The sequence below is a fragment of the Equus przewalskii genome, chromosome 1 (assembly GCF_037783145.1).
Source record: "Equus przewalskii isolate Varuska chromosome 1, EquPr2, whole genome shotgun sequence".
NCBI lineage: Eukaryota > Metazoa > Chordata > Mammalia > Perissodactyla > Equidae > Equus > Equus przewalskii.
In genome coordinates this window covers 23,834,412-23,854,849 of record NC_091831.1, presented here as the reverse complement: position 1 = coordinate 23,854,849, position 20,438 = coordinate 23,834,412, and the positions used below count along the sequence as shown (strand labels likewise).

Sequence of the window (20,438 nt, the reverse complement as noted above, 5' to 3'; positions counted from 1 at the left end):
CTTCATCTCATCAGAGAAAGAAAAACATTGTATAAATATAGCCTGGCCACCTTAGAATTAATTAATACTGTGAAAAAGGAACATGTACTATATATGAAAAAGTTAATTCTCCTCCAAAACAAAAAACAAAACAAACAAACAAATAAAAATATCAGAGGCTGTGGGGCTGGCCTGATGGCAAAATGGTTAAGTTTGCACGCTCTGCTTCGGTGGCCTGGGATTTGCCAGTTTGGATCCTGGGCATGGACCTACACACTGCTCATCAAGCCATGCTGTGGCAGTGTCCCACACAGAAGAGCTAGAATGACTTACAAGTAGGATATACAACTTTGTACTGGGACTCTGGGGAGGAAACAAAAATACATAACAGAAGCTTAGATGTATAAGAAACTATGTACAACTATACTTTGGAATCACACCAAACTGAAAATTGTGGTTACATCTGGGAACAGGATCAAGACTAAGGATGGTAGTCCATGAAAGAGAATATTAAAATGAAAAATTACATATAATCCCTACAGAGAATGTATTCCAATATTTCTCATGGAACAGAGGTTTTTTCTAAAAGCCCAGAAACACTCCAGTCACTGATGTTTATCTCTCCAGTCTGCGTACAGTCATAGCCAACTGACGTCCCAGAGGCAATAGCCCTTTCACAAAATCTGGATGGTCCAGTCAACTGGGGATGGAGCTCTAACCTACACCCTCACTCCAGGTCACACTGACATTTGTCCACAAGTACCCAGGAGAATTGCCAGGTCCCACTGCCTTCAGTTTTTCCAGTTTTACTTAAAAAGCAAAGTAATCCAGGAAAAACTGGCAGTCCCATCCACAATTTTACCACAGTCCCTTCCCTGAATTCTTAAATGCTTCAAGATGAACACAGTATCAACTAAGACACTCAGATCCTTCTTTGCTTGCATCGTTCCATGGCACTGGTGCTATCTGAATACTTGATAACAGGTGCTCCAAAACGTTCACCAAAAGTCCAAGACTTTGATTCTTCATAACCAGACATAGTGTATAGCCTCTATGGACTTAACCTAATTATTAGAAACATAGTGTAGCAATATACAGTGACAGCCTATTCATTCATTCATTCATTCAATCATTCAACCATTATTTATGTTGTGTCTCCCATGTTCCAGGCCTTGTTCTGGGCACTGGAGACAAAACAGAGAAAGGGAAAAAAAGTAAAAAATTGCTGTTCTTGTAGAACTTAAACTCTAGTGGGAAGAGACAGATTATAAAGACATAAACGAATGTACAAATAATTTTTCAGGTGACAGTAAATACCATAAAAAAGGGAAACAGAATAAAGAAGATAGAGAGTGAAGATGGGGTGTACTACCTTATATAGAGTCAGAGAAGGCCTCTCTGATAAGGCATCTGAGAATAAATCTGAATGATGTAAGTGGGGAAGTGCATATGTTGAGAAAGAGCGGTACAGGCAGAGGGAAAAGCAAGTGCAAGGACACTAAGCCAGGTGCAAGTGTAGGGCCCGTGTAATTTGTATGTTGGGCTTCAAGGACTGAAATATTATGTACTTGAAAAGGAGATTTCATCCCCCCCTAAACATCAGAAAACATTGCTTGATGGAGGTGAGTTGGTGGCATATAGTTTTGGAGAAAATTTATTTCTGATACCGTGACCCAGACTCTTCCTAAACTATTTTGGCCCTATAACTCATTATTCCTCACCCCACAAAGCCACCCAGATTAATTTTCCTCATACATCCCTGCTTTTCACCTTCCTATTTTTCAAACTACATTTCTTCTATTCTCTCAAAAATAATATGTCCTCCAACTCACCTCCATTAAGCAGCATTTTCAATTTTCAAGAGCTGGCTTCAGTTTTTGATTGCACCAATAACTTCTTCAGCTCAAGGCCTTTACACTCCTCTCACTTCAGAACATTTAGTGTTTATATGCCTACCTTACAAGAAAAGCGATTAGGGGTCACCCTTCCAAGAGGAGCCAACGCCAGGGCTTGTCACAGTAATAGTCTCTGAAGTTGCCAATGCAGGCTTTGCCAATGACCTGCTGAGTGACCTTGGGCAACCTGCCCAACCTCTCTGGGCTGTTCTTTAATAATGCTGATTGACCTTACAAGGTTGCTGGGAGGAATCACTAATCAACCTGATTGTGGAACACTTAGTCAATATAGAGCACTTTATAAATATTTACTAATATACAATGAGCTCACTGTAGCTGAGAGCAGTGGCATTTACATAACCACAGAAAACCCTCTCTGGACCCCAGAATAACCGGCGACATCAAGCCTGAAATGGTTCTTTTCTCTTAAAATTTAAGGATACCATCATCCTGGGATGGTTTAGAATTCTCATCCTAAGCGAGAGGAATGGATCAGAGCAGTGAAGTTTTAGTCACCTACTAGATGAAGAAAACAACGATTCTAGTCCGTTAAAGTGGTAAAATTGTATGCCGGGAAAAAGGTATACATAATAAACTCTTATAATAAAATGTGTGTACCACTGAGCTTATCACACAATAAACCTGGTGAATTGAGGACAACATATGCTAGACACTATTCTGGATACCAGGGATAAATATTCAGTAAAACAAGCCAGAATCCTACTCTGAAGTAGGATTTAGCATTTTAGCAGAAGAGAATCAATTCCGCCAATAAGACTATTTGATATTTTCTTGTTTACATAAGTACTCAGATGAAAACAAAAGCAAGTGTTGCTGTAAAAAATGACAATGTGGTGGCTACTTTAGATTGGATGGCCTTGGAAGACCTCTCTAAGCAGATGACATAAGCTGGGGAGGCGGGTGGACGTGCACTGGAAGCAGAGGAAGCTACTAGTCCAAAGTCCTTAAGGTATATTCAAGAAACCACAAGAAAGCTGCATGCTTATAGCTTAGAGGGTGATGACTAGAGAGGAACAGGCAGGGGTAGATCAGGTAAAGCCTTCCTTGAGCGCAGGGTAAGAAGTTGGGATTTTCTCACGTGTGAGATGGGAAGGCATAGGAGGGATTGATCAAAGGCATGGTAGAAACTGACAACTCTTTTAAAGGATCATTGGCTACCGTGTGGAGAGTAAACTAGATAATGCAGAAGTAGGAAAAGCAGGGATCAGTTAGGTGATAAGGGTGCCTTGGATGAGGGACAAAGGCCAGGAGTCATTCCTGGGCTTGATCTGACAGTGAGGAACGCTTGTAGGCTATCACTGAGTTATCACTTGCATCAAAACATAGAAACCTACAATTACTTTCTTTATTAACAATTCTTAATAATTTCTATTTATTATTTATAATCTTTTCTTGTTATAATTTACAATAATGTCTTCAGTTTATGCTCTTCTTTAGCATAATCCTGATTTCATGCCTGATTCTTCCTTTTCACTTAGGACTAGGCAATTCCTGAGACATTCTGGTTACAGACACACTGTAAGGAGCATGGGTTCTTTCACAGTGAGGGTGCGGTGTTCATAATCAACAGGAATAATTCAGTAGTGTATTAGTTGTGCTTTATTATTATCGTTTACTTCAAATCGAACTATAGCTTGAGAGTTACGGACATGTTTTTAATCAACAGAAGCTCATCCATCACTTCGCATCCAAGGAATCTACCAAGTTATAAAGTATGCTATTTATAGCAACAATTGTGATTCAAAATGAGAATCAGTATTTGTTCCCCTGACATCTAACCTTAGGTCAAGCACAGGATCTGCAGATGGATTTTTATAGGAAGTGAAATGAAAGCACATAGCTGGAGATTAATGCCAGTGTGAGTGTTCAAGGGAATGCACTCTCTGGCTGCTTCCCAGAAGAAAAATGGTCAGTGATGTGGATTGTGTGTCAAAGCTACACAGAGAGGTGGCAGAGAAATGACAGACAGGAGGCCCGGCATTTCCACATCAGGGTGCATGAGCCTAATTCTCTCAAAATGAAGTATGATCTCCCAGAATCCTGTTCAGAGATTGCCTTGGGAAAGGCGTTTCCAGGACTCTTTAATTCACTCAATCTTCAGCTCTTTATTGAGCATCATTTATGTGGTTAGCTGTCATCTAAACTTCCCTCCCACATCACAATGTAACCTCTTGTGTCTCTTGCAAATACCACCACCATGAGCACCAGCTTAATCAGTCTTTCCAACCCGGTACCCAAAGATGTGGTGTTTTCATAGCATTAAGAGGTTTTTCTAGAGTGAGCTTCCCGCGGACAGAGACTGGGCCTGTACGGGTTCTTTGCACAGTGGCTAGCATGAGGCCTTGAGTAATTTTACCAAATGTTTCTGACTAATGATGAGGATAATGAGAATCAGCTGCTATTTTCATACCTCCAAAGGCATTTCAACCCTTGTTTGCTTTAAAAGGTACTTGAAAATCCTAAAGGAGACCTTTTGTTTTTGCTACAGCTGGGTTTTTATATAAATTATGAATAATAACCAATCTTGCCTAAAATTCAGGGAACAAAACTCAGGCTGTTTAATGGGCTTTAGGAGAAAATGCAAGCATCAGTTTACTTCCGAAAAAGGAGAATTCTCTCTATTAAAAAAAAGGGCATAGCCCTCAGCAAAAAACATGGGCAAAGTTTGGTAAGCAGCGGAAAATAAATTAAATATTTGATCTACTCATCATGGCAGATGTCTAGGACCTGTTGGATTAGAATTCTGGAGAAGGATCTGGGAATGTGCATATTCTGGAAGAGTCCCGTCCCTCTGGGAACCCAACCTCACTATGCAGATTCAACAAACACCTCCCCCTAAAGATGAATCATCTGCTATATGCAGACCCCTGCTCTGGTTCTGGGGTGCAGAGAAGGGAAGCAATGGGAGAGGGAATGCCTGAAAAAAGCAGGGGGCTTCTTCTATAGCACCTGGCAAGGTATTCTTATAGGCATACTTCCCTATTTTACAGATGGTGGAAACAAGGCTCCAAGAATTGAGGGAATTTGTCCATACTCACACAACTGATAATAGGCAGAGCTGGGTTTCAAATGGCAGTCTGTCTAACTCCAAAGTCCATACTACATAGTAATCTCTACCTTATACTATCTCCCCGACTTAGTACCCAAGAATGAACTAAATATTGCAGGTCTCCCTGACTCTCACCCCTTACCTATGCATGTCCCTATGGTATAAATGGCCAGGTCATACGAGACATAGAGAATTTGTTTTTGGTGAGTTATTAAACCTTCATGAGCAGGCCAAGAACAGACAGGGGTTCTTTTAAAGATCCAGAGAGAACCAACCAATATTTCCAAGCTGAAAGATTTCCCTTCTCTGCCAGTGTTCCTCAGCTGGGGTGCCATCATCCCCTAGGGGATCCTTTGTAAATTTGTGGGATGTTTTAATTGTCATAATGATTGGGGTGATACAGGGCAGGGGGCTGGGGGATGCTAGACATCATCACACATAATTTTCAAATATCTTACTAGCCTTTCATGTAGCTACAAAACTACCTCTAGAATCACACTACATTTTACATATAAACATATTTTTTTTTCCATTTTTAACATATACCAAATTTTACAGAATCTGACTCCCATTTAACTTGAGGGAAGACTGTATTTTTTAAAAATTTTATTGAGAACTTTACCGAGAGCTGTTCACCATTTCTAAAGTCGCCTAACTGATGACCACACTGGTTGTGGAACTTGGGTGGTCAACGCTACTCACTTGTATCAGTCTTCATCACACTCTTCCTTCTGACAACATCACTTCTAATGGCACAGTGTCTAAATGCTCCCATATTAAAATGCACTTTAAATGCATTCATTTATTATATATAACACTTCTTTTATGTCTACTTTATATTACAGTTAGGCAATTTATTTTTATTTATTTTTAATGATGTGTGTAGGTGAGTATAGTAGGCAGAATTTTGCCTCCCATTCCAAAGATGTCCTTCTCTAATGAATATATTAGATTACATGACAAAAGGAACATTGCAGATGTAATTGAGGTTACTAATCAGTTGGCTTTAAAATGGGGAGATTATCCTGGATTATTTGGGTCAACCCAATATAATTACATGTGCTCTTAAGGGCAGAAGAAGAAAAGCAGAAGAGTAAACCAGAGAGTAAGCGTAAGAAGAACCACAGGTGTCATTGCTGGGTTGAAGATGGAGGGGCCATGTGAGAAAAGTTGTGGATGGTCTCTGGGACCAGAGACGAGGCCCAGATGACAGCCAGCAAAGAAATAGTAACCTCAGATCTACAGCCTAAGGAACTGGATTTACCGGAATGGGTATGGAAGAGAATGCTTCCCTAGAGCCCCGAGATGGGAGCCTGATACTCAGTTTCAGCCTTGTGAAACCCTAAGCAGCAAACCAGTAGAGTTCAGCGGGACCTCTGATCTACAGAACTATGAAGTATTTTTTATATATATATGTGTGTGTGTGTGTGTGTGTGTGTGTGTGTGTGTGTGCGTGTGTGTGTATATTGGTGTACTTTTTAAACTGCTAAATTTACGGTAATTTGTTAGGAAGCAGTAGAAATCTAATACAGTTTCATGTGAGATATTAGTTCTGTATGATTGAGAATGTTGCACTAGGCAGTTGGTGGCGAAGATGGTTGGAATACAAAGTGTAGTCAGTATCCTTATTTGGAACCTGGGACAGATATTGATCAGGCTCCAAGGATAGCCCAAAATGAAATATCTGTGTACAAGAGTTCCATTTTAGTTTTTATACAAGCATGTTTAGTTTTTCCTGACAGTCAGAGTTGTAAAAAGTTACTGCACTTCAGTCATATTGTAGTTAAAATTATTAACTAGCTTAGCCTTGGAACTAAACAACTATAAAATAATATTTTTGTGTTAAAAATATCTAAAATACAATTAGGAAAACATTTGTAATTTGAGGGGTTCCTAAATATAATGTCATTGAAGGGCCTTAAAGGGCCAACTCTCTAAAAGACAGTGTGCCTGACATTTATGATAGAGGGTAGAGGAAGGGAGCCTGTTAAAAATTCAGCTTCCTAGGTCTCTTCCCTAGAGCTTCTAATCCAACAGGTCCTAGAAGTGTTCAGGATCTACAACTTCACAAGCTTCTTAGATTTATAACAATCTATTTTGAGAAAAGGTTTAGAGCATTTGAAACTATATAGGCTGAAAAAAGAGCAGGCTAACAAACAAGTAGAAGAAAGAAAATGGAACAAAAACAATCAGAATCCCTCTTTGTGCCTGTGTGCAGAATCAAGTGCGACCCTAAGAACCAAGCAGTAGCCCCACTTTCAAAAGTAGAGCAAATCCCTTCAAAGAGGACAAAAAGGACCATTTACTTTCCAACAGAAAGGCTACCATGACCCAGCGGAAAGACCTTAGTCTTTGCAAACAGCTAGACCTTCATTCATGTCCTGGCTGGTTCACCCACAAGGTGAACTACAAGTAATTTCTCCATCTTCTCTACGTTTTAATGTCTTTCTCTGCAAAATGAGAACAATGGTACCTAACCCTTATGGTTGTGGTAAAGATTAAAAGAACTATCATAATTTTGGCACATTGTAGTTATTTAATAAATATCTATTATTCTGTCTGCTCTCTGTTAGAAACAAAACTTCCAAGGCTGATAAATATATTCGAAGTTGACTAATCCCAGCCCTTGGTCTATAACCTTTTCACAGAGAAGAGCTTGCATCCCATTATTTTTTAAAGGCCAGAAAAGGAAATTCATTAACATCTCTTAGTCATTTATTCCAGTAACATTATTTATACCAGGAATGCCTTCTTCAAATCCCACCTAATAAAACTCAAGCCTATTATCCATCTAGAACATATACTTATGGAGAAAAGAAAAAATTAAAATGAGACGACTAAGGTAGTCAAAGACCAATGGGCTTAACAGCAAGCGCTGAGAAGATTAAAATTTGCTGTCACTCTACTAACCCGCTGTTCTTTGAATATATTTCTTACCTAATGGATTAGTAATAACCATGGGGCCAAGTGCCCTTTGATATGCGTGTTTTCATTCAACCAACATGTACTGAACATTCAACGATATGCCACAGGCTTTGTAAATACCTTGGGCACAGAAATGAAAATGAATCGGTCCACTTCCCTCTGGGATCTCTGAGGGCAAGCTCACCTAAAGTGAAATCTAAGTTACTATCTCTTTCAGATGCTCAGTGGAGGCAGTAAATACCTAAATTTTCTGCCTCTGGATTTACCGAGGTTGCTCTTGGGTTGCCCATGTATCATTCTCATCTTCAATAAGATATCTGCAGAATGCTTGGAACTCACCTGGTTCTACCAACCTGATTCTGGGCATACTGTTCAGAATATGGTCTAGATCAGGGTTTGGCAACTTTTTTCTGTAAATGGTCGGACACTAAATATGCTCAGCTTTGTGGGCCATAGGGTCTCCCTTGCAATTACTCAACTCTGCTGTTGTAACAGGAAAACAGTCATAGACAATACGTAAACAGATGGATGTGGCTGTGTTCTAGTAAAATTTTATTTATAAAAACAGGGAGTAGGCAGAATTTGGCATAGCTCACAGATCCCATTCTAGATTTTTTAGACCAGAATTCCTAGTTGTTGACCCTTAGCTTTTTATCCTAAGAGCTGAGAGTACATACATACACACACACACACACACACACTCACTCTAATGTGTGTGGGGGGATGACAAAAACAAAAACAAAAAGAGCAGTGGTTCTCCAGACAGAGGGCTTTCCTACAAAATGTTAATAAGAATAGGATAAACAACAAATTTATGTCTGGATTTGGAGCTCTGTACTAAATGACCTCTTGATAACTGCTGAGGTTGAATGACTCAATTTTAAAACAAAAACAAAACACAGTAAAACCTTCATAGACTCAAGTTCCATTCTGTTTATAGTGAATAACTGTCACCATATGTGCATTAGACTTTACATCACTCTGACCACAAAAGCTAGATGATATGAACAAATAATTGTTGAAAGACGCAGAAGAGGTTCAACACAAGGTGTTCCAAGCATGCTTGAGAGATATCCACCCAGCCTGTTGCTCTTGCCATTTGTAGAACGTCGCTGACATTTCAGAGCAAGCAGATGTCTTTCAATTTGACATGCTTTTAGAAGAGCCACTTGCGGCCAACCTGAGATATGTGTCTGATCTATACAAGCATGTTATAAGCCTTAAAAGTACCTCTGAATGAGGGGTGAGGTTCATAAGTTTAGAATATATTATCACCAATGTTAATAACACCTTAACATTTTTTTTTCTTTTACTCTTTGAAAGAGTTTTCATTTCTCTTTCATCTTACAGATTCTAAGACATGCTCAAAGACTGAATGAAGAACATAGGAGCAAATGTGCACAATGATAAAAAACAAAACAAAAAAATCATTTAGCACATCTGTTAACCAATGGTCCTGCTTGCATCTCTGGTGCCAGCTCTACTCATTTCTTTGACTTAAGCTTTACTGACTCACCAGGGAAAAGAAAATAATGCTGTTTGTGACCTTGCCCAGGTAAGCTGACCATTCATACACCATCACAGCAGGAAGAGCCTGGTTTGTTCACTGATTTTGTATATTGGCATCTCTAATCAAGGCACAAAGTCTTGCTCAAACTTCCTAATACATCCATAGCTGGAGTTCTGAGCCAATAAACTGTTATTTCCCCACTAAAAAGATCAGCCGTTTCTCGGGCCACATCTCTACAACATTGCTTCCTCTCCTTAATTGTGTGAGCTACTTACCATCTAGGAAAGTTGTCAAAACTTACTCCTTCCTCTCTTATTCGTTCTCTTCCTCTTCCCTTCTCTCTTTCCTTCTCTCCTTCTAAACATTTATGGCATTCCCACCATGTGCTATGAGATGTGTGGCTCTTGGATTCCAGTGATAAGAAAAACTTAGCATTTAATCTCTTTATACAAGATTCTGAAGAGTCTAGCCACAGCCAGCTATGGAATGGACAGCTTTCTTTACCCCAAACAGAGTTCTGAGGTGATACAAGATTAACCACTTCGAGGATGAGGCACCTTAACCTTCACATCCTTTTTTTTCCCTCCTTTTTAAATTTATGGACACCATTTAGGGAGATTTCAATTCCCATTAATAATATGTGCAATTGATCTACATTTAAGAGAATTTAATCACGTCTTGGTGACAAATTTAGCTTAAAGTAGAGCTTCGCTTAGGACTTCCAAGTAAATTTCTGTTGAAAAGGTCAATTTCTAACATGTGTCAGTCAAAGCCCATACCAAATTAAATTTTCCTCCACTTGTCTGGAGCACACGTTCAATGCTGAATATCACCAGTGGTTGTCAATTAGGAAAACCACCCAAAACAACAACTGAGAACATTTTTTAAGATCTGAATATTTATTTATTCATGAGGTGGAATTTTTTTTCATACTAAAAAGCTATCTCGAGATGGTAATGGAAAACCAAAACAAAACATTATCTTACTGGATAATTAAAATCAGTTCAAGGCCACAAGCATTTGAATATCTATTACTGAGGAAAGAAGTGGGGGGAGGTTTTAAGCCCTTATTGAATCTTATGAGTCTTACAGTGGATACAAAAACACCTGAACAATTGGAAATTAAGAAGTAATCATCATCAAGGACAAAGTTCAATAAAATCATGGTTCCCGTGTTATGCTGAAGACAGTACAGTCACGCGCCACTCAGGGACAGGGATACATTCTGAGAAATGTGTTGTTAGGTGATTTCATGGTTGTGCGAACATCACAGAGTGCACTTACCCAAAGTTGGTACAGCCTACTGCACACCTAGGCTATGTGGTACTAATCTTACGGGACCTCCGTCGGATATGTGGGTCTGTTGTTGACTAAAATGTCGTTATGCAGTGCCTGACTGTTTGTGTTTTAGATAGCAGAAAATTTATGTTGGTTTGGGTTTCTGGGGAAAACTTTATGGTACAGAAAAGATATCATAAACACTGAATTTAGATAGACAGATATACAGACAGGTAGTGCTAGAGTCATTGCATTAGGGGTGCTCATTTTTTTCTTTTGCTTCTCTGTGTTTTATAATTTTTGACATTCTACATGAATATTTTGTTAAAAAGATAATACAAATTTTTAAAGAGAGAGAGAGCCTGGAGAAAAGAGAGAGAAAAAAAAGAATTCTTTTCCAATTTCCTCAGGTCAGTCTCAGATCAAATAGGACTGGATGTCCTGGTTTTCTCTGCTTTTTGGTCCTCAATTATTAAATGGTTCATAATTTACTCTGAAGAAAAGATCTTATGGCCAAACCTCTAAAGACAATTTTTGCCCATGAGGTCAGCAGCAAAGGACTGAGATTTGGCAGGTCTTACAAAAAAACCACATTCATTGTTTCAGCAAATCTAACAACTAATAAGGCTTTCCCTGAGCACCACTGGGGGAAAGACGTGAAGGGCAGCCTCAGGGGAGGGGAAGCAGGCACGCTCAGTGCATTGTTTACATGCTTATCTTCCACTAAATAGGAAGACAAGGTCATGGAAGCATGTGGAATTTTTTGTTAAAAATCCCTAAAATCAAACATTATACACACACACACACACACACACACACACACACACTACACTCTGACTCCCTCCTCGTGGGTTGAGTGGCAACACTTAACTAAGCTGTCTCCAGATTATACAGGAGGCTGTCCTTTCCAAGCACCCTGTGATTACTATCGATCTACTCAGGTCATTGCAACTCAACTTACCAGGCCGGTCATGAAAGAAGGATGGATGTTATTAAAGATCCTGAGTAGCTGCTCTGCAGGTATCATTCATTAGAAGTAAACTAAATGTACTGACTTCCAAGCGTACAAAAAGATTATGTAGCAGATACGTTCCCTTTCCAGAACTTAGAACCTCTAAGGTCCGAAAGCATAGGCAGGTCTAAGGGGAAGCACCTACTTGCAAAGCATGACACGGAAGCTCAGCTTTATTACACAATTCAAATAACTGAGCAAAGCCGGGTCTGGAGTAGTCGGATTCAACAGCCAGAGGCTAACTTATTAAGCTATCATGTGTCCAGGGCCATGCCAGGCACTAAACAGAGAATGTTCAGAAAGAGATGACCAGAGACATAGGAGAGGCCCACAACCTTGAAAACATAGTGGTCTGCAGAGACCAAAGAGTCAAACCCTTCTGAAACGAGGTAGAAATACCAGTTACAACAGGTCTTACAAATAGATTCAAAAACACCAGTAAAGTACCAATGGACACTTATGAGTCACATAAGACAGTATTAATATATTAATGCTAATTAATATCAATATTAGCAATTGATCATGATTGCAATATTTCAATAAGTTCAATAAATTGTTAAAACTATGTAACTATTGTTAAGGTAAAAGGAAAATGAAAGCAGCAATGTGTTAATTTACACCATTTTGAGATAACATCACTATTTGATTTCAGCAATAATTCACACCATCATCTTTATAGTATTTTGAGTTAAAAAGAATAGAGATCAAGATGGCAAAAATCATACCTGACATTCAGTAATCGTAGATGGATTAAAGGGTTATTGGAAAATGAAAAATGTTATTACTGTGGCACAGAGTCATGAGACTCTAAATTTAAACAGAACCTCCCAATAAAGAAGCAGATATAGGGGCCAGGCCGGTGGCACAGCGGTTAAGTGTGCATGTTCTGCTTCAGCGGCTGGGGTTCACCAGTTTGGATGCCGGGTGTGGACATGGCACCACGTGGCAAGCCATGCTGTGGTAGGTGTCCCACATATAATGTAGAGGAGGATGGGCACGGATGTTAGCTCAGGGCCAGCCTCCCTCAGAAAAAAACGAGGAGGATTGACAGATGTTAGCTCAGGGCTAATCTTCCTCAAAAAAAAAAAAAAAAAAAAGGCAGATATAAAGGGCTTAGCACATAGTAGCCTTTCAATAAGTGGAAACCCTTATTAGTAGCACAAATAATTAGCTTACAAAATACTCGTCTGTGTGACACTTACAGAATCACTCTAAAAGAGAAATAGAATCTAGTGTTCAACGCTTTAGAGATTCACTTTCCCAAGCTACATTCTGTAACGTTTAAATGACTACAATTTTCATTACAAATGCATTGTTTCCTAAAGTGTGGGCAATTTACTAAATACCCTGTAGTTCTGTGTTCTTTCTCTCTAGTACAGAAGCACTATATCTGAAGATGGAGTGGTTGAGTAGAAAAAGCCATAAACTATGTGCTCACCAGGACAAGTTTCTAATTTTTCCTCTATCACTGACCTATTGGATGACAGGAAGGAAATTCCCAACTCCTTGGGCCTTAGTTCTATCAGCTATAAATGAGAACAATGGTGGCTCCTCCCTGCCTTCCATGGTGTCACCAAGATAAACGGAATAGAATCTGAGGACGTTCTTTGGATTCTTAGAGGAAAACACATGGGACACAAATACTTCTCCACTCTTCAGAAGCTGGTTGAGGTGGTATCCATTTTATAGAATGAACGGAAAGAATAAAATAATGGTGGCCTAATAAACAGGTAGGGTCTCCAGCCTTCTAACTTCATAGCCTCCTTAATAAGACCAAGCTGACCAAGGCCTGCTCAACCATCAGAGGTATTTGAGGGCTGTGGTTAAGGAGCCATTTTTTAAGGAGGTTAGAGCCTTTTTTTTTCTTTTTTTCCATGGTAGAAATAGAGCTGAAACAAAGTCAAAAGATGGAGGCGATGAGCAACACTGGGAAGTAATCAAGGATGCCCCATTTACCACCAATATAGTGTCAGGATTTTGCTGAGCACCTGGAAATGGTAGATGACCAACAGGGATTTCTCAAATCAAAGTCTCCAATTCTAGCTTTACTTTTGGGAAATGAATTAGTCTTGGTTACATTAGTTAAAATGAGGGTAGGGATATTTTGCTTAGTTGGCCTCACGGGTTTTTATTCCATGACCACTTCCAGTGTCACTTCAAAGACGATCTCAGATAGAAATAACCTACTCTCCACTGGAATGAACATCTTATTTGCATATAAAATGAAAAATATTGCCAATGATACCAAGCATGGAATGATGTCTTATCTCCTCAGTTACACTGTAAGCTCTTAAAGGTAGAAGAACCCGCGTCCTAGACCTCACTCCAAGCATTGTGTCAGGCGCTGGAGGAACAAAACAGAACTCACATTCAATAAATTAATAAACTGCAGATGTGCAAGCATCTGGAAAACTTGAACGTATTTAAAATTCCAAGTTGCTGTTTTTAGGGAAAGGCCTATGTGCCACAAGAACTACTGGAGAATAATTATTTGAAAAACATCAAGGTCATTACAATAAACTCTTTGAGTGGGAGACAGATTAAAAAAAAAAGAATGCCTGCCTTTGTGTTATATATTCAGAAATTAGATATAATCCTTCTATAGCTTCAGAGAATGATGAAGAAAGTCAAGATGTTACTTTTTGAGACAGAAGGCTGACAAATCCTAGGACCAAGCCTCATACTCTGGTTTCCTGGGCAGCCCAGACATTGGGAGAAGGCCCGACCTCCTTGCCTTATGACTTTTAGCAGCTTTAATGGGCAGACAACCGGCCACTGTCCCTGCCAACTCCTCTTTCAGCACAGCTCTGGGGAAACAAGAACAACAGACCAAAGTTCAAGGGCCTTGCCGCCCCAAGGGCATTCCACTGCCCAGTGGCAATGGCACTACTACCTGAGAGCTTCTTAGGAATAGCCTTATACCACACGCACCCCTAATGAAAGAGAGCCTCAGATGATTGGTGGCACCTTAAAGGATAAGAAGCACAGCCCTAGGCCTGGTTTGATATTAGGACACTCTGCTCTTTGGATACCTTTACACTAATGTTTCCCAAAGTGCACTGTGCAGAGGACACCATCTGGGCTGTTTGTAAAACTACAGATTCCTGGGCTCTACCAAATACCTACTGAAATTACTCGTGTGGGAAGCAGCAAGCTGAATTTTTAAATAATCACTCCAGGTGATTCTGATGCACACTCGGTTCTGGGGACCGCTGCAGTATTCTCCGATGGAACCCGGCTCTGAAGACCCTGGGCTATATTTCCATCCCATCTCCCTCTCTCATTCAGTACGCTGACATTTCAGGTTGCCTTTCTTTTTCCCTCTATTTATACAGACTGAACCTTTTTTTCTATCTCTAAATTATGTGGGGATTGTTTTCCTCTAATAAAATGGCTACACTCCTGATTAAGGAATGTGATAAACCTGCTGTCAATTACCTTAATTGATCTGACAAGCTGATTAGACCCAGAAAGGGGAAGATTTCCTCTGCCAGCCTTATTAAAAAGGAGAAAACAAAACAAAGGCCCATGTAATTAAAATGTGATCGCTGGTGATGAGTATGTAAAATCAGCCCTGAGAGGTATTAGCAATGGGAAAACATTTCTAGATGACATCTTAGGAAGACAAAGGAACACAAGATGGCCAAATAAATCAGTGGGCTACTAGGGGAGAATGCTGAACAGAAACCTAAGGAAGTTTTCTCAATTCTTAACTCACCAGCAGCTTTGAAATTAACAAAATCCACTCTAGGCTTACGGTGGGAAGAGCCTAGTTACTAGCCCCATTTGTGGCACTATGAACCCAAGTAGATTGCCAGTTACTGGGACCATTTGTGGTTATATGAGTTTTTTGTTTTTGTTTTTTTCTGGACAACTATGCTAACAGTAGAGTCTTGGGTCCATATCTCAACAGGGATTGAATAAGTTGTCCTATGAAACAGAGTTCAGAGCATTGAGGCCATAACTGCTCCAGCAAAAAGGCCAGTACTTAGTACGTGTTCCAGATTCAAGGGTTATTCTTTAAGTATTATTTATGATCCATTTTCTTCTCTGAGTCACTCTCAGTGGAACACATCTTCTGAAATCCTACATCTGGGTAGCCCCCAGGCCTTCAGGAATAGAAAGGCAACATGGTGACTGTGTTATTTTACGCAACAAAACTATCTAGGTCCCAAGGGTGCTGAGAAATAGAATATTATTAGCTAATTAGGATGAACTGTCACACTGGAGTGTTTGATTAAATTAATTAATCAAGCTGATGCTTGGTCTGGAGGGGGTAGGAAGCTGTTTTTACAGTGCACCTGGTAAATGGCACTATTAACCAGTGGCCCCTTAGAAATTTAAAGAATAATTATTTTTGGATGAGACATAAACAAGTTAGCATAAAGTTGATAGAGTGATCAGAATAAATGACAATGTCTGTGTACAGTAGGTGCTAAATACATGAAGGAGCAGACAGATTTGAATTTACAGTTCTATTGACTCACAGCAATATACTAAAGTAGTCAGAAGTTTCCATTTGGGTCTTCTTTAAATGGAATATAATGATTTCCTCTTTGACAATTACACAGAATAACAGATTAAAACAGACCAAAACACAACCAACATCACAGACTTTGTCTTAATTTAGAGCTTCAATTAAACCAATCCATCCATTACTCTTTTTTAAAGACAAAAAGGAGAATTAAAAAGCCTCTAGCTTTATTTTATAATCTACTCCCATGTCTAACTCACTTAAGAGATATGTTGCTCTTTCATTTCCTTTTGGGCAGGAGATGAACCATTCCTTCCACTACAGCTTTCCCAATTTGGTAAGCATCAACACTGCCTAATTCTGACCAGTTCACTCCAAATCTAACATTCTATGCCAGACTATATTTACATGTGACCATCAATACGCTTGCTCCAAAGCCTTCTCCATATCTGTGAGCAAAGCCTCCTTGAATTTTATACCCCAAGTGAGTTTGCAACTAGGCTGCCTGCAGATGTGAAATTGAATGAAATAGACCAAGATTTCCCCTGTAACCAAATCAACTAGGATACCCGTCAACAGGTCACTGACACTCTTTGGTGACCCTAGAATTAAGCAACAGTTCAAATAGGATTGCAACTGTATGCTATTTCTCTGATTCGAAAACAACCTTTTATTCTAAGTCACCTAGAGTCTGATTTATTTTAAACAGATGTGGCTGTTCACCCATTTCAAATAGTCCCTAAACAATGTCCTCAATCACGTCATTGTATTAGCTGGGAAAGCTCTGGGACTGTGTCATTCTTATGCTCTATAGAACACCTAGCACATTTCACTATTTCATGCCAGCATTTACCAAAGTGTTCTCACAGTTGAAAGCCTTTAAACTTGAATAACAAAGGTGGTAGGCACATATGTTGGGACTTTATCAAGGCCCATGATTCATCCATCCATTTTCTCATTCATTTATATGTCCATTCCAATTACTCCACAATCTCTCAAGGAGTCTCCTTCAGGCAAGATATAAATATAAATAAGCAGAGTTCCTACTCTTCTAGGGATCATAGGGTATAGTATTAACATTCTAAAGGGCTTTAGATAAATTAAAGCCAGTTTAACACAATATGTTACGTAAGGAACTCCATATTTCAAACGAACATCTTTTATTGTCTTTTTGATAGTTTCTAAAACTCCCTCAATTAAATCACGGGAAAAAAAGACTCACTTGAAACTTTATCAACTGCGATCCCCCAACCCTCACCCAAGAACAGAGATTTGTCATCAGATAGCAAATTTGGTCACATTCAATAAGTACTTTAAAAGGTTATAATGTATGAAGTCAACAAAATGAACGAGAAACACTTATTTTGGCCTAAAATATTTATTTATATTTAATATTTATCTATTGTTTTCCTTCTCTACTAGCCTAAAAGCTCCATAAGGACAAGAGCTAGCTATGTACACGTCTGATCATTAATGTTTTATCTGCACCTAGCACAATGCCTGGCATATACTGGACTCAACAGTTATTTATGGAATGGATAAAATGAATTAATGAATGACATAAAGTAATGCAATATAATCTTACACACCCAAAGTTGCAAACATCCCTAAACAGCCTTCAAATGAAAAGATGCTGTTGCCACTTGCTGCTTGCACTCTAGTTAAAAATAAGTAGAAAATTACTGCAGACAATTTCAAACGGCCAGGAAAAGTAATTTTCTTTTTTTTTTCCTAGAAGATTCACAGAAAAAAAAAAATGTGAGTGGAAAAGAATAGGAGAAGGAAGAGTAAAAGGGAGAGTTCAGCTCATATGACAAACTAAAGATTTTTATTCAACACTTCGTAGTCTTCAAAAGTGGGTAATTATCTCCCCAGCTCGTCAGGCCAGCAGCATGAGGTTGAATACATCCTCAGTTCTGATATAAAACATGAGTTTGCAAGTCAACAGGAAGTTTATCTTATAACATGGAGCTTTTTATTTGCATAAACATTCTTCATTAATAACAGCGATGGACCTTCAGTGACTTACTGCAGCTGTGGCTCTCTCCCATGAAGCTTCTTAAAGGAGGAAAAAAAAAAAAAAACACAAGTCAGGGGGATTTCTCAGCCAATTCAATTCCTTTTATTTTCCAGAGGGGCAGGAGTGAAGCAGCAGGTGGCAAATTCATTTCTACCTAACAGCATTTGATCACATGACATATTTTATTTCCACAGTTAATATAACTTAATGAACAGCCAATTGGGGAAATCTGTGAGCATATGGAGAGTTAGTGGGGCATGTGTGTGTGTGGATGTGTGTAGTATGTGTAGAGGGAGAACAGGAAGGCTCATGTGGTGAAGGTGAGGGAAGGAGGAGGGTACTGTTACATGTCCTGTGTAGGAAACATTTCTTCTGAGTCACTAGTTCCAATCCACGTTGAGAGCAGTCTAAAGCAATTATATAGGCTGGAGAGACCATCTTTATTAGATGAGATGTGGTGATCTCAGGCCAGGTCCTTAAAAGAAGGGACTTACAAAAATAAACCCAAGACGGACAGCAGCAACGCTGGAAACCTCCAATGCAGGATTACAAAGGTTGCAGAGAATAAATCGGTGTAGCCTATGAGAGAGCTGTCAATCTGACCATTTCCACCAAGACAAGTAGTTGCTCATGACTTTCAAACCAAGTTATATCTAGGTTTAGATATATGTAATACTAGCAAACCAAAGCTTTCTAAACAGGTAAAACAAAAAGTGATTTGTTATTTTATTACCTTATTGGCATTACCAAGAACCCCAAACTCTGGAGGAAGGGCCAAGAGCTCTGGCTGGATTCAGAAACCCTGTTAGTGTAATGTGGGCAGGTTGTTCTTCCACAGGCCTCAGCTTTCTCAACCCATAGATTGGGGATAATCAGAGCACGTGTTTCATGTGGCTGCTGAGAGAATTACATGAGTCTTCTTTTTGTAAGTACTCCAACATATTAGCTTTTATCATATAGATGTAAATCCAGATGTCAGCTGGGAGAAATCCTGACAGCGATACTTCTATAAACTTGGTCTAGTCAAGCTTTTAGACTGTACTCATCTTAGTTCATTGAGCAGTTCAGTTAAGATCACAAAGTTAGATGGTTTCCTATTTACCTTCCACACGTCCCTCTTGGGCTTTCTCTGTCCCATCCCTTTGTAGCAGGGGTTTTGAAGTCTCTGGGGCTCCCAGGATGACATAAAACAGCATTTTAGGGATCTCCACCTATGCTAGACACTCAGTAATTCTTCCATACATGGTCTGTGACTTTTAGATAGTGTAAGTTTTGTTTAAAAGATAAAAATGTAGTTGATGAAGAAGTGGAGAAATTGGAACTCTTGTGCACTGTTGTTGGGACTATAAAATGGTACAACCACTATGGAAAACAGTATGGAGCTTCCTCAAAAAATTAAAAATAGAATTACCATGTGATCCAGCAATTCCATTTCTGGGAATATATCCAAAATAATTGAAAGCAGGGTCTCAAAGAGATATGTGCACACTCATGTTCATAGCAACACTATTCACAATAGCTAAGAGGTGGAAGCAACCCAAACGTTCATCAATGGATGAATGGATAAACAAACAGAAAGGAAATTCTGTCATATCCTACGTCACGGATAAACCCTGAGAACATTTCTCTAAGTGAAATAAGCTAGTCACAAAAAGACAAATACTGTGTGATTCTGCTTATTTGAGGAATCTGAAGTAGTCAAATTCATAGAAACAGAAAGTCAAGTGGTGGTTGCCAGGGGTTAGGGGGAGGGAAAGAAAAAAGGTAGTCATTTCTTAATGGGTATAGAGTTTCAGATATGCAAGATGAAAAAGTTCTGGAGATACATTTCACAAAAAATGTGAATATACTTAACACTACTGAACTGTACACTTAAAAATGATTAAGATGGTAAATGTTTTTTACCATAATTTTAGAAAAAGATAAAAATGAACTTCGTATACATATTAGATGTACAGCCTAGTTTCTACATACTAGAAACTTTCTCCAACCAAAACACCCACCCATTACAGATATTTGAGCTGGATCTCAGTGTTCTTGAAGTTCACAGAGAAAGGCAAAATGACTCAAGGTCACAGGCTCAGGTATTCTGACGCCCTACTCACTCTATTTCCATCGTGTAAGTCCCAAATATCATTTTATTTATGTGCCTGGGCTGAGAAGTGTCAGAAGGTTTTGAGGAGATTTGATTGCCCACGATCGATCTGCTGCTGCCCTTTGTAATCCTCTTTCTATCTTTCAGTTTACCCTTAAACTATGTCTCGCAGGAAAAAGG

General features: G+C 39.2%; 1 protein-coding gene across 9 annotated transcripts in view; it reads right to left on the bottom strand.

The window, feature by feature from the left end:
* SORCS1 (sortilin related VPS10 domain containing receptor 1) overlaps positions 1–20,438 on the bottom strand; it is a 476,815-nt gene that overhangs the window by 232,777 nt on the left and 223,600 nt on the right. For 2 of the 9 annotated variants that reach the window (XM_070604985.1, XM_070604898.1), the window contains exon 1: positions 13,143–13,241. The exons of the other annotated variants lie outside the window; for them this stretch is intronic. The gene's annotated coding sequence lies outside the window, so the exon portion shown is untranslated. Of the gene's footprint in view, positions 1–13,142; positions 13,242–20,438 lie in introns of those variants that run through there. 9 annotated transcript variants of the gene reach the window in all.